Here is a 13413-nt window from a genome sequence, read left to right as displayed (position 1 = left end):
ACAAAGTTTGACTTTCAAACTAGCAAAAACTGAATGAAACTATGAAGCCCGATGCGCGTGATCATCAGCAGAGCGACGCTGCAGGCAGGGCCAAAGCTTCTGACCCTGGCCCCCAGGGAGGAACCCACAGGCCAGTCAGGGAGGGGCAGCGAGCTTGCAGCCAGGCAGCGCCACAGCACTGGTGACCCTCAGGGAGAACAGGCACCACCCAGGGCTGGACGCGTAACTGGCCCCCTGGCCACACCCCACCACCCACCAGAGCCACAGCTCCCGAGACGCATCCAGAGGCAAAGGCCAAAGTCAGCCACGGCACAAATATTTGTGCATTGAGGTCCTGTTGCCCGCAACAACTCACCACAAACAGAAGTGGAAACCTCCATGTCATCGGACGGCCCAGCGGTCAGAAGTCCAGTGCTATCTCCCTGGGCTGATGTCCATGCAAGCAGGGCTGATGCCGTCGTTTTCCAGCTTCTGGAAGCTGCCACAGCCCTTGGCTCATGGGCCCGTCCTCACATCATGCAATCTTCACTTCTCCTCTGAATCTCCTGCCTCCCTCTTTCCACTGTGAGGACCCCGTGATGACACTGCACCCTCAGTCCCCGGTAACCCAGGGTCATCTTTCCACCTCAGGGCCCCTGACTTAAGCCTGCCTGCAGGGTCCCTGTGGCCATGTTCATGGGTTCCAGGGTTCGGACATGGCCACTTTGTGGGATCATTATTCTGCCTACCACACCATGTGACCCTGTGTGTTTTCAGGGGGCATCTGTGCTTATATGCAAATAACACACATATGAATAAACGTGTGAATGGTGGTCACATAGGAGAGGGCATCTGTATGGGGCCACACCTGTATCTTTGCTGTGCTTTCCACTTGTTATTTTCTAAAGGGTGGATATGATCTTCCAGAGAGTAGCTCAATGTCCAGTTATGGAAGGAGATGGGATGAAGGTTGGATTTAGTTGGAAACACAACGGTGCCCACAGAGCAGCCAGGACTTAACTCAGCCTGGATCCACCCTGAGCCTGCTCAGTGCGGTGGGGGCTGGTGCTGCTGTGGTTCCAGGGTTTCAAGTCAATTTTTGATCCGTTTCAAGTTAATTTTTGCATATGGTGTGAGGTAAGGGTCCAGCTTCATTCTTTTTTATGTGGATGTGCAGTTTTTCCCAGCACCATTCGTTTGGGATTACATTTTAATTAACTATTTTTTTTTTGAGAGAGGGTCTTGCTCTGTCACCCAGGCTGGAGTGCAGTGGCATGGCCTTGGCTCACTGCAGCCTCCTGGGCTCAAGGCCTCCCAAGTAGCTGGGACTACAGGTGTGCACCACCACACCCAGATAATTTTTGTATTTTTTGTACAGATGGAGTTTTGCTATGTTGCCCAGGCTGCTCTCAAACTCCTGGGCTCAAGTGATTCTCCTGCCTTGGCCTCTCAAAGTGCTGGGATTCTAGGCATGAGCCACCGTGCCCAGCCAACTTTTTTTTTTTTTTTTTTTTTTTGAGACAGAGTCTCGCTCTGTCGCCCAGGCTGGAGTGCAGTGGCGCGATCTCGGCTCACTGCAAGCTCCGCCTCCTGGGTTCACGCCATTCTCCTGCCTCAGCCTCCCGAGTAGCTGGGACTACAGGCGCCCACAACCGCGCCCGGCTAATTTTTTGTATTTTTAGTAGAGACGGGGTTTCACCGTGGTCTCGATCTCCTGACCTTGTGATCCGCCCGCCTCGGCCTCCCAAAGTGCTGGGATTACAGGCGTGAGCCACTGCACCCGACCACTTTTTTTTTTTTTTTGAGACAAAGTCTCACTCTTGTCCCCAAGGCCAGAGTGCAATGGCACGATCTTAGCTCACTGCAACCTCCACCTCCCAGGTTCAAGTGATTCTCCTGCCTCAGCCTACCGAGTAGTTGGGATTATAGGCGCCAGTCACCACACTCAGCTAATTTTTGTATTTTTAGTAGAGACAGGGTTTCAGTATGTTGGCCAGGCTGGTCTCGAACTCCTGACCTCAGGTGATCTGCCTGCCTGGGCCTCCCAAAGTGCTGGGATTACAGGCGTGAGTCACTGCGCTTGGCCTCAGCCAACTTTTTGTTCTAAAACAAGCAAACATACCGTGCTGACCTAGGAAAGCTGTAGGCGGAGCCCCATTGCTCGTGGCTGCCGTTTCTCCATGTTTGCTTCCTACCTTCCTCTCTCGCCCCATTTCCCCCAGGTGCGTGTGTTTCTCATTCTTGTTCTGTCATTTTCCTGAACCATTTGAGAGTAATTTGCAGAAACAGTGTCCCGCTACCCTGAAACACCTCCTCCTGAACTCAGAATGAGATATTCTCTTGCAGGACCCAAGCACATGGTCAGGTCTGAGGTCTCCACTCAGACTCCTCACTGTCCCTACTGCTCATGTCCACATCACCCAACGTCCCTGCACCATCCTGACAGTGACTCCGGGCCCAGGAGCTGCTGGCCCTACACCTCCTTCCCAGGTTGGGCTTCTCCATGGGGAGCAGCGTGTCAGTCTCTGCCATCTGCAGCCAGCCCCTTGCAGTATGAGGCCTGCAGGTGTCCCTTGAGGCAGGGAGTACAGACACTTCCCCACTACAGGATGGGGCTGCGTCCTGGGTAGGAGCCCCCAGTGCCTTGCATCAGCCCAGGCCTCAGTCATCCCATTGCAGGGTGTTCACTGCAAGCCCTTGGGTTAGGGTCATTGCAGTGGAGGACAGGAGACCCCACCTGCCCGCTCCCACATGTGCACACACCCCCCACACGCAGGTGTAGGGGAAGCCGCTGTTCCCGGCCCCCTCGGTCCAGCCTCCCATGGGGCCTCACAGAGCAATCCTGGCCCCTTCCCTCTTTGTCCTCCAGCCCCCACCCACACCACCTGACAGTCCTGGAAGGGTGGGGACGCCCTTAAGGCACCCCACTGTCTGGGGACAGCAGGCTTGGGAGGTGCTCCTCCTGGTGGACTTGAGAGGGAGGACACATGCTCTGGGACAGCCAAACCTGTCTGCAGAAGGTGGTCCCTTAGTGAAGTCGTGGTTTCTGCACCATGGTGGCCCTTGTCCCTCAGCCTGCAGTGGACACAGTGGATGCTGTCCTCAAGCTCATGTTGTCTGGAGCCTTTCCAGACACCCGTGACCCATGGACCAGCCCAGAGACCTCGAGGGTCACGGCAATAAGTGGAGTGTGGAAGGGAAGGCCGAGATGACGCCGGCTGCAGAGACTGGCCAGAGTCAGAGACAGGTGCCAGGGAGTCTCATGGGTCCCAAGGTGCCCACCAGGGCAGAAAATCCCACACGTGGTGTTGGGAGGGTGATCCCGACCACACACGTGAACTAAAGTTCAGCCGCAGAGTCCCAGGGCCATCGTGGCAGCCCTGCACGGGCTCTCAAGCTCCTGGTTTCCCAATGGTCACACCGAGGCAGAGAAAACTGAAGCATAGACCACCGTGACCTGAGGCCGGACCCCAACCTCTCCAGGCTTGGAATTAATCCCAGGTAGATGGAGGCACGGGCTTAGCCGGCCTTTTCCAACATCTCATCAACCCCTGGGCTCCTTGATGTTAGGGTCTCCAGGTTTAGCAAACGAAAAAACAGGTGCCCAGTGAAATTTGAATTCCAGAAAAACAAGAAATTCTTTTTTTTGTATGTGCTTTTGTTTTTTGTTTGTTTGTTGTTGTTGTTGTTGTATTGTTCTGTTTTTGAGAAGGAATCTCACTCTGAAGCCCAGGCTGGAGTGCAGTGACTCCATCTCGGCTCACTGCAACCACTACCTCCTGAGTTCAAGCGATTTTCCTGCCTCAGCCTCCCAAGGAGCTGAGACTACAAGCGTGCGCCACCACACCCGGCTAATTTTTGTTTTAGTGGAGACGGGTTTCACCATGTTGGCCAGGCTGGTCTCAAGCTCCTGACCTCAGGTGATCTGCCCAACACTTTGGGATTCCAGGTGTGAGCCACCGTGCCCGATCCATGAAATTATTTGTTCATATAACCACATCTCACACCTGCACGGGGCATCCTTCATGCAGACCTCGGCGGGGCCAGTGTCCTATTCTCCAACGTGTCTGTCCCAAGTTGAGTGGATGAAGACAGGACCTCCCGGCTCCTCCTCCCTCCCAGGTATGTTTAGCTCGTAATTCCACACTTAACTTGTGGCAGGTGACTGTCCCCAGCCCAACGTCATGTCACAAATATTCTGGTTTGGGCTTGGGAGCCTGGAGATGAATCACGGGCCAGATTAGCAGCCCCTCAACCCTCTCGCACCAAATCGAGGGCTGGCAGGCCTACGTCAATGCAATAAACTTAAACCCCTTCTCTGCCAAAAAAGGAGACTGGGTGAGCCCTCCCTGAGTCACCCAGAACATCCACTAGTCACAGCCAGTTATTAACTCCCATCCCGGGAGCCACCGCTGCAAGAACAGGGCAGCAGGGCAGAGATGGATAGGGCTAGGGCCTTGGTCCCCCTCCTGGCTCAGGCCACTGCACAGCCGTCCTGCCCTGAGGCCCTCTCTACACACTTGGTGGGCACCACCGGGCACTGGGGGGCAGGAGGCAGAGGAGGGAACAGAGGTGAGCCACACAGAGTGGCCAGACTCCAGAGCCCAAGGAAGCCCACCTCTGGAGCCTGTGTTACCCACGTGTCCCTGAGCAGCCCTGACGGGAGGACTGTCCCCTGAAGGGAGAGGAGGCCTCAAACAGGCTAGGGATGCCCAACACAGTTGTGAAGCTATGGAAATTACACAACTCAGTAAAACAGGACAAAGCCCAAGGAGTGAGAAGAGCAAAAGTGAGAGCTGTCCGGATGAACATAGGCCACAGACTGCAGCATGGGGGACAGAGAAAGCCCAGGGAAGAGGCCAGCGGAGGCCGCTGAGGGCTGTCAGGATGAACGCAGGCCACAGGCTGCAGTGTGGAGAATGGAGAGAGGCCAGGGAGGCCACTGAGAGCGAGGCATTTGGGGAGACACCGGGAGGCACATCCCACACTGGAGCCGTCTCGCCGGGCCTCCCTCAGGACTGTGGGTGTCTGGTTCTCCCTGGCTCTTTAAACAAACCGAACCTGGAAATGGCACCAGCACCGACGGACCTGGGTGTGTTTCGTGCAGGAAAGAGTGGGCAGGTGGGCTTTGGCATGGGGCTCCCAGCAGGAGGGAGGCTGCACCCCCTCTGCCCTTCTGCTCTGCCAGACAGGGAGCGGGCAGGCTCTGTCTGCATCTGGTTCTCCCCGCACCCTGGGAGCTGGTCCTGTGATCATCTCCTCCTTGCAGGCAGGAAGTGGGGCTTGGGGAAGCTGAATGCTCTAAGACCACACAGTTGTGGGGGCCTGGCTGGGCCGAGGTGATGGGTCCGGTGGGCTCTGGGCCTGGGACTGTCTCTCTCAGCCTGGCCCTCGGACCTCCCCTGAGGCCTTGTCTCGGTCCAGGGACAGCCGGAGGTGGCCAAGGAGAAGGGTTCCCTCCACTCCATCAGCCTCGTAAAAAGAGCCTCAGACGACTGTCTCTGGGTATAAACCCAGAGACATCTATAAAGACGCGTTGCCCCAGGATAAGAGATGCAATTCTCTGAAATGAAGCAAATGCAATCATTATCCTCTGCACCCAGGCCTCTTTGCTGGTGGGAAGTTGGTTTTGCATTTAATGAACATGGGCTGAGTCTCTCTAACGAGGAAGAGATGGGTACACAGAGATTAGAAACTTACAGAGAAAGAAGTCATCACAGCTTCTGCGGGGAGGAGCCACTGGGTTTGCCGTATCTACAGAGTGGCAGGAGGGCTCACAGCAGGCAGGCTGCACACTGACCTCTGAGAGCCCTGCGAGCCTGAATCCCTTCACCTGCTGCCCCAGGCTCTCAGGAGGAGGGACAAGGCCCTGGGTTTGTAGGTGACCTTTGGTTGAAGCTGGGGGCATCCACAAAAATAAAGCAGGTCAGAAACCTTCCTTAAGGTTCCTGCAGCCTCAGCACCCAAGGACACTTCCTCCCCACGGGACCCCTGCCCGATAGACAGGTGAAGCAGACGCAGGTAGCTGACCACCCAAGGACCCTCAGCCAGTAGAGATGCAGGAGAATGTTTCTGCTCCAAATACTCCACTGACATGGGCCCCACTGGGAGAGAACTTGCATGTGACCTGGAAACCACGGAGCCCGGAATGGGCGGTGAGCTTGGTGGCGTGTGGTGCTGTGAACGGGGGCCCGGCAGCAGCAGGTAGGGCTGGCCCATTCCTGCCAACCCTCTGCGGGGAAAAGGCCCGGGAACAATGGAATATGACTCAGCACTAAAAAGGAAAGACTATCGAGCTACGGGAAGGCGTGGAGAAACACGTGCGTATCAGTAAGTGACAGAAGGCAGTGTAGAAAGGCTGAGGGGAATGTATGAGTCCAGCCGTAGGACATTCTAGAAAAGGTGAATCCCTGGAGACAGTGGAGAGACCGGGGGTGGCTGAGGTTTGGGGAGCAGAGAATTTTTAGGGCAGTGGAACTCTTCTGTATGAAACAGCAATGGTGGATACCTGACCTCACACATTGTCCAAACCCACGGAATGGACAACGCCGAGCGTGCACTCAGGTACACTCTGGACTTGGGTGAATAGAGATGGCTCCCTTGTGACAACGTCCCACACCAACGCAAGAGGCCAATCACGGGGGAAGCCGTGTGCAGGGGAGTGGGGAGCAGGAAACTCTCTGTGCTTTCTGCTTAATTTATGTGTAAACCTAAACCCACACCAAAAAATCAAGCCTATTCGTTTTTCAAAGGCGTAGGAGACGAGGCATAAATGAAGAAACTCTCAGGCAGAATGCTTGTGCCAGGTGCCCTCCAGATGAAGCTGGGTGTCTGCGCAGTGGTGACAGAGCCCTGCCCCTGAGAATGGAGCTGGAGGGTGGGGCCCACGGATCGGTCTCCTCACCTGCCTGCCAATGGCACTCATTTCTGAACATAACCATAAAAATCACGTTCCCCAAGGCAAATAGCAAAGCCTTGGCCCCAGACGCTACCGTTTCCCCTGAGGAATATTTTGTCAAGTGAAACATTTGAGAATCAGCAAATTTTCCACTTCCAAGATCTCACTGCAAAGTCCTGAGGCTTCATTCTGCCCAGAGAGCTCCAAAATCACTTCCCTCTGAAAGGCCCCTCCTTGGAGCCTCCCGGCTCCCACACAGAGGCACCGTGTGCCAGGGACTGGGCCCCATCAGGAGGCAGCTTGGAGTCCACGTTTGTTCATTCTGCCAAAAAGAATTCGTGGCAAATAACGTTCACACAAGTACAGCCAGCGGTGGGCAGCGGTGGGTGCCTGTTGGCTTGTTTTAATGTTTTACCATTTTTATCATGGAATGTCATATCACAGGAGAAAGTGCAAAAGCGCGTGTCTCTAAGTGACTGAATCAGAAGCCAAATGTTGTCAGCCCTCTAGGGGCCCTCTGCGTCCCTCCCTCCCTCCAGACAGGAACGCCATCCATTTCTTTCCTATCATTGTTCCTGACTTTATTTTTTTCCTCAGTTTTTTTATTGTGATAAAATATACGTAACATAACGTGTATGACCATTCATAACTGACCATGCTTGCCACTGTTAAGCACACCATTCAGGAGCATCAAGGACATTCCCATGGCTGTGCAGCCATCGCCACCATCCATCTCCAGAACTTTTCCACCTTCCCAGACTACAGTTCTGTCCCCACTCAACACCGACTCCCCATCCCCTCCCCTCAGGCCTGGGAGATGCCTGTCTATCTTCTCTGTGAATTTGACTACTGTGGTATCTCTCACCATTGGAATTCCAGTTCTAGTGGAATTGGTACTTGTCCGTTGGTATTTGTCCTTTTGTGATGCTCATTTCACTTGGCATAATGTCCTCGAGGTTCATCCTTGCTGTCCACGGCAACAGCCTCCGCTTCTTCTTTGAGGCTGAATCATTTTCCACTGGATGGACGGACAAACTTCGCTTCTCCATACATTTTAGAATTGGCTTCTAAAATCAGTCTTTCTCTCTCACCCTCCTCCACTGGACTTTATTGGCACTGATGTGAATCTGCAGATAAACCCAGGGAAAATGGCCACCTTCCTGACAGCAACCTGTCCAATCCACGGAAGCCACGTCCCTTCCTAACAGCAATCTGTCCAATCCACAGAAGCCACGTCCCTTCCTAACAGCAATCTTTCCAATCCACGTAAGCAAAGTCTCGGGTCTTCGGTGTCTTGCTGAGGTTTGTGGGTTTTCCACAAATGCATCCCGTTTCTTTGCTATTTACTCTGGTGTAGTTCATAGTTTGGTGTTATTAGAAATGACGTTTCCTACATTTATTTTCTCCCTCTTTGTGGTTAATGCCCTGATTTTCTTACACTGTCTTAAACCTAGAAGTGTCATCCACTCTCTCGCCAACGCCCACAGTGCAGGTTACTGGGGACCCCTGAGCACAGCCACCCCCACCGGGGCAGCGTTATTCCGCATCCCACCCCCAAGCCCCCACTTTCTCACCCTCCCTAACCCTGCCCTGCTCCTGGGATGTGGGGTGCCTCCTCGTTGCCTCCCGTCATGTGAAGACTCCTTCATCTTCCAGATGTGCTGCGAGGCTTTCTAAGTGTCCTAAGTGGAAGTTTAATTTTATGGAGCTCTTTTCTGCACCCATGAAGAGAATGAGACTTTCTCCCTCCAGGCACTGCATGGTGTCACCGCGATGGGTACTATCCCCTCAAGGTCCCTGTTGCCATTGGGGCCACACCTGACCATTTGCTCCCGACTTGGGGCAGATTCCTCGGGGCTGGAGTGCAGGAGCCTCACCACCAGGGGCTGCCTCCCCTACCCCGGAGGGCTCACTCTAGAGCTCTGTGTCCCAATGCCAAGAGGAGGGTGCGTGGGACTCCTCCTCACTCACCCACTCACCTTTCCAACCAAAGCCAGGGACAGGTTCAGAGCACTGTCCACACCCAACGCCCGCGCTTCCCGTGTGCTCTGCCTGCGTGGTCAGCAGGGGCCGCTCCCTCCCCTCCCCCGCTCACCCTCCGCCCCTCCTCTCCTCCCCTAGCCCCCTCGTCACCCGCCGCCACACAATACGGCTTCTTTCATTGTCTTGTGTTAAGACTCTTGGGTGGGGGGGTGGTTATTACTGTCCCACTGTGTGACATCATAATAGGCTGCTGTCCCAGAAAACAAAGGCTTTCGGAGATGGCGAGGAGACACGTCCTATTTACGTCGTCACTGCCTAGACAGAAGTGGAAGTGCGGGAGCAGAATAAACATCTGTATACAGAGAACAACAATAACGCTGGCTCCCCCGTTATTTCTGAACCATGCCTAAATTATGCCCTGCTCAGCACAGAAAGGGATTTTTTCTGTATGTGCAGGTGGATTAATAAAAAACCCATTGAAATGCAAAGTGAGGGCTCCCCCCTCACACCCCCTCCCCGAGAGAAGGAAATCGTCACCCAAGAACTCACAGATCCTCTCGGGGACACATAGGCCGGGGCCGACCGTCCACAAGCACGAGACCCAGGGCTCCAGGGGAAGGTTCCGGCTGCTGCTGTTACCGTCTTGACCCCCAAAAGGCCAAAAAAGGACGATGTGCAAATCATAAAAATCAGAGGTGAAAGAACCACATGGCTAGCGAAGGTGGGAAGTCGCACGCCCCAGCCCAGGGGTCTCCCCACACCCTTACCGTTGGCGCCCCTATTTTGGAAAAATAACACAGACGTACATGGAGACACACACCGTGGCTGAACTCCACGGTGTCATCCGCCATCATCGTCGGGCTGGCAAGTGTGGAATCGATCACAATGCCCACATGAGAGGAGGCGTGTCGGGTCCCCAGGCTGCCCTTGGGCCGGGCCACCTGCACAGCAAAGGGCAGGGGCCGCCTCAAAGCACCCTGTGCTCCGGCGCGGCCCAGAGGCACGCTCTGTTCAGATGGGCATAGGGTCCTTCCGCCTCGGTGTGGCCCCAGGGTGGATGCAGCTCAGGAAGGAGGCGCGGCGAGTCCTTCCTCCCCTCGGCCAAGCAGGGCTTTCTGCTGAAGAAGGTGTTTCCTGTCAGCAATGAAGAAGTAAGTTCAGTGCTGTGGAAACGGATTCTCTGATTAGAACCAAAAGGCAAATCCAGTCAACCCGGCCATGTGCAGGGCTGCCTCCCACATAGCCTGGTACTCAGTGGTGGACGGAGGAGCACAGGGTGGGTGCAGTGCTGGCTGCTGGAGACGTTGCCCCGTGTCACATGGGGTGCACGGAAGCCCCACCATGGAAGTCACTAGCTAGTCCCTGCCAGCAGCGAGTAGCAGCCAGCATTTAAAGACACACCTGGGGGTTGAGCCCAGTTTATTCTCTTTATTAAAAAGGATATTGCAGTAGTCTGTTTTCACACTGCTATAAAGACATACCCAAGACTGAGTAATTTATAAAGAAAAGAAGCTTAATTGACTCATAGTTCCACATGGCTGAGGAGGCCTTTGTGCCCAGGACTACTGTCCTCCAGCCAGCTCCCTGTCATGTTCACGCCCAGTGCTGGCTCTGCAGATACTGGGGGCAGCCTTCACTCCTGGGGACCCCCTTCCCTGCCTCCCACCTCTCTCCAGGCACCTGTCCCTTAGTACAGGAGCTCACAGCTCACCGTCCTGCCCAGCACCTAGGCTTTACTGCCCGCAGCTGTGCAGCCACTCACAGCCAGGTACGGAGCCTTGTGGAAATTCCCCCAGATCCCGGCTCTTCACCTGAACAGAGCAGACCCTCCGGGGACATCGGCCACCGATAAAGGAGCCAACCTAGATGTCACTGCAGCTGAGCCCCCGTGGCCGTGTCCTCAGGTCACGGCGGCGCCAGAGCAAGGGCTCCTCTCATCCCAGTCCACCGGGGCCAGTGCCAAGAGGAGGACACAGCCTTGGCCATCGAGGGGACGCTCAGGAACCAGGACCCAGGATGTGGACAGACTCCGGGGTCTCCAAGGTTCCTACTCAGAGGTTGGAAGAGTGCTTGTTCCAAAATGATGCCCACCCAGTGATGAGTCTCAGCAGAGCCCCCTGCAGAACGGCCCTGGGGCTGGGCTCGGCCCCTGACGACCTGAGGAAGCTACCAGGTAACAAGGCTGTCGGCCTCCCCAGAGCCCAGTGGGCAAAGATAGCCAAGAATCTCCCACCAACTGGCGGCCACGATTGCTTGGGGGTCATGCAGCAGGTTCATGTCCCTGCTTTAACTTTTAAGAAACCACCTTAGTAAAGGTTGTACTGATAAACCAAGCAAAGCCTGGGCCTGTGCCCCTGCCCCAGTGGACTGCAGCCTGGAGGACGGGCCCTGGAAACCCAGAAGCTGCTGTGCCAGCCCTGGGCACTTGACCACAGCCCACCAGGTTTGTCCCCTCGGCTGCTTCCTTCCGTGCCTCATGGTCGGCCTTCACCTTGACGTGCATGCCAGGATGCGTGACCACTGGGCAGGCAAGTGCACCCCTGGGTGCGGCAGGGAGAAATGGCCCCTTGTAAATCCCACAGGCAAGGAGGCAGGGGTGGGGCCCAGAGGGGGAGGCGGGGCCATAGAGGAGGCGGGGCCACAGGGGAGGCAGGGCCTGAGGGGAGGCGGGGCCTGGATGGGGAGGCGGGGCCGGGGGGAGGCGGGCCCAAGGAGAGTCGGGACAGGGGCGGGGCCCAGAGGGGAGGCGGGGCCCAGAGGGGAGGCGGGGCCCAGAGGGGAGGCGGGGCCCAGAGGGGAGGCGGGGCCCAGAGGGGAGGCGGGGCCCAGAGGGGAGGCGGGGCCCAGAGGGGAGGCGGGGCCCAGAGGGGACGGCAGCCCCTCCAAGTCTTGGGCGCTTGTCTTGCTGCCAAGCAGGAGGCCTGGGCCGGGTGCTCCGGCTGCTCCATCTCTGGACTGCGCTGGGACTGCGCCGAGACTGCACCGAGACTGCACCGTTCCCACCACTTGGCAACACCTCGGAGGGCAACACAGCCCTGCCCAGTGGAGAGAGGGATCCAGCTGCCCATCCTCTGGCACTGGGTAGGGGAGGATGTGGGTGGCCTGGCTTCCCCGCAGGACCAGATGCCAAAAGGTGACTGTCCCCTAACGAGCAGCGAGGACCTGCTTGCTGATGAAAAGCCTAATCAAGACTTATTTTTGAGATGGAGGCTCTGTCGCCCAGGCTGGAGTGCAATGGCATGATCTCGGCTCACTGCAACCTCTGCCTCCCAGGTTCAAGTGATTCTTGTGCCTCAGCCTCCCCAGTAGCTGGGACTACAGGAGCCTGCCACCACACCTGGGTAATTTTTGTATTTTTAGTAGAGACAAGGTTTCACCATGTTGTCCAGGTAAGTCTCAAACTCCTGACCTAGTGATCCACCCACCTCGGCTTCCCAAAGTGCTGGGATTATAGGCGTGAGCCACCGCTAATCAAGACTTTTTAAAAACATGAATCAAAAAGACGCACTTTAATTAATAGGCAGTGAATTAAAAGGCTGCTGACTTTGGTAAAATCGTTTTCTGAGTTCAAGATCGGTGACGCTGGATTAGCCTAATTGATCGAACTTGTTGGTTTGGGATTCAAGGGCAAGTTTGGTTCCTTAGTGGCTGACTATGTTGTGTCCAGATTGATGTTCCCAGGTGGGGGGCAGGAGCCCTGGAAACCGCAGCCAGATCCTGGGCAGCCGGCCCCAGCGAGGAAGGGTCCAAGCCCTGTCTCATGTCTCCCTTGGTACACATGTGAGGCCTGGATGTCCCTGGAGGTGAGGAGTGGGTTAGGCTGGGCATGAGCAATGACACGGAGGAGAATCAGGGGCCTCGCCAGACACTAGCCCCAGGAGGTCTGGTGGTATCCCAGAAATCTGCCATCTGTCAGACAATCCAAAAGAAATCTTAAAGAAACTCAAAAGAGATAAATAGTACAAATCTCACTCTGATCAAAATTAATAAAAATAGAAATAAAAACTCCCCAATTTATTTTAAGTCACGTGATCAAGAAATAAGTACCCCCTGACTATAAGAGTGGGTGGGGTTTGGCCAGGTTGAGCTCAGGGAAAGGCACGTGGCCTTGAACTTCATATTCCAGATAAATATTAAGATGAATGGCAGTAAGACAGCTGCCCAAGTCATTCAAGAAAAGTAACAAAGGGAAGATGGGGAAAAGTCAAAGCTGATGAACTAGGGAGAAAAACTACAGAATTTTTTATTCCAACAACTGGTTCTTTGGAAAATTATAAGAAGTGAGTGTTCTAATCATTTTCCTGGTCAAAACATTTGGCCTCGTTGGCAGCCTGAGAAATCGCTTAAATGTGATGAGAATAGAACAGAAATTAGGGCAGGAAAGAATATGGGTAGAGAGGGAGGGGAGCCCCCGGGCATCCCTAGTCAGCTTGGACACAGGTTCAATACGTAAAACAGTGTTATTGAGCTTTAACTCACATGGCATACCATTCACCCATCTAAACTCGATTGTTCTGAGTGTGTTCATTCACAGAATTGTGCAATCATCACCG

The sequence above is a fragment of the Macaca nemestrina genome, chromosome 15, assembly GCF_043159975.1.
Source record: "Macaca nemestrina isolate mMacNem1 chromosome 15, mMacNem.hap1, whole genome shotgun sequence".
Taxonomy (NCBI): Eukaryota; Metazoa; Chordata; class Mammalia; order Primates; family Cercopithecidae; genus Macaca; species Macaca nemestrina.
Note: the sequence above shows the minus strand (reverse complement) of the source record.